Raw genomic sequence first — 1,924 nt, 5'->3', positions numbered from 1 at the left:
GAGTCCATGTCTACACATTTGGCCTAAGGCTACACAACCATTTAGGTGTCACTTAAGAGCTAGAACAGGTCTTATGTGCTGGTACTAGATACAGGCCTTAATAATTTCACCCTGTTTGTAAGGCTTTCTACAGCGTTCAGTCAGAGTACAGAGAACACATATATGACTAGCTACACCACAAAAATGATCAGTAAATAAAAAAAATAAACAAGCTGTTCATAGATAGAATCACAAACTATTCATTAAGTGCTCAAAAACACATTCAAGAAAAAGGGGAATGCTTTGTGACACATTTGGTTACAAAGTAAGCCTACAGCAGCACAGCTTGTTTGAAGCTGCTACTGCTGGAGTCAGTAAATTAAAATCTCTTGTGTAATATTATTAAGCACACAGATGAGCTGCCATGCTTGTATGGTACTCCACTAAAGTTAATGGGACTCCCCATAGGGTAGTAACACATTTAAATCTTTCATTTGCAGGAATGAAGCTTAAGTCTGTGGCAAATGGTTCAACCAACTCCAGTTAAGAGAGATGAGCGATCTCTTCAGAAGGTCTGCATTCCTAAACATGTCAATCTTTAATTGAAAAGCAAAAAAGTACTGTAAAGATAAAATGCACACCATAACTTGCCCTGATCCAAATTTGCCCTTACAGACCCTGCAGAAATCTGAGACCATGCTGTTAGCTTTTGCTGTCCACAGCTGAGCATGACTGCCCAGAAGCCATTCCATACTGTACAAGGTCCTCCCCAAACTCTCCAGCTGTGAAGCTGACAAGCTTAAACAAGAGCTATCCTTGGCAGAGGTCACAGCTATCACTGAGGGCCTCATCACAAGGAAGGTGCCATGCCTTGACAAACTGCCTATCAAATTCTACAGGGTCTCCTACCCTACCCCTCAGACTACACTTGTGAATTTTCCAGGAGGGTCTTGAAAATGGGATCCTATTGGTCAGCTGCCAGCAAGCAGTCTTCATGATATCGTCAAAGAAAAAGTATCTCAGTGACAGTAAAAACTGGTGACTGGTATTGCTTCTGTGTACTGATTACAAAATCCTGACTAAACCCTGGCCAACTGGCGCAAAATAGTCATGGCATTAGTCATAGGCCCTAAACAGAGGTACTGCTTATCCAGAAGAACCATCCAGGGTAACCCATTTCTGCTACCTAACTTGCTGGCAGATGTGGAACATTTCAGTCTAAACATCAGCCTTGTTTCCCTAAATTAATAAAAAGCCTTTGATTGGGTTAACCATGACTTCTTATGCCAGATTCTGGAAGACTTTGTCTTTAGGACCCTCTTCACCTCAGCTATCCAACTCCTGTACAGACACATCTTTAGCCTCCTGAAGGTGCACAAAGCACTATGTGCCCCATCCCAGCATGCAGGGGCTCTCCAGAACACTCCAACCTCTCTCCAGAACACTCCAACCTAACCATAAAGCCACCATTCCATGCACTGCAGAAGTGTCTCATGGGCTGGCCCTCTTATTGGCTACAGTCCCAGCTGCTGGCCCCTCATTTATGGGTCAGTAGCTCACCTCATTCAAGTGTTTGTGTGAGCAGTGAGGGTGATGTTCAGTCTATGATTGAATGCCAGTGGGACTATGAGTGCACCTTCTCAACCAAATCAACTAGGCAAAAAGCAACACTTCTTTTTTTTTTTTTGACACTCAGCCTCCAGACCTCCCACGATGCCTCTGCTAGAGTTGTGATGACTTCAAGACCCTGATCATTTTCCACCAGCTTATCTAGTAAAGAACTGAGAAGGCGTCAGTAAAGAGGTTAAAACAGACTACAGTGATTGTGTTGGTACCTGCCCAGCCTCTCCAATTGTAGCCAGGTCCTGGTCATTAAGGCTAGGGACAGACATTCAAAAAGCCTGATCCTGAATCGATTCAATCTTTGCAGGTTAGTCTAACCTGG

Source organism: Alligator mississippiensis, chromosome 2 (genome assembly GCF_030867095.1).
Source record: "Alligator mississippiensis isolate rAllMis1 chromosome 2, rAllMis1, whole genome shotgun sequence".
Lineage (NCBI taxonomy): Eukaryota > Metazoa > Chordata > Crocodylia > Alligatoridae > Alligator > Alligator mississippiensis.
Note: the sequence above shows the minus strand (reverse complement) of the source record.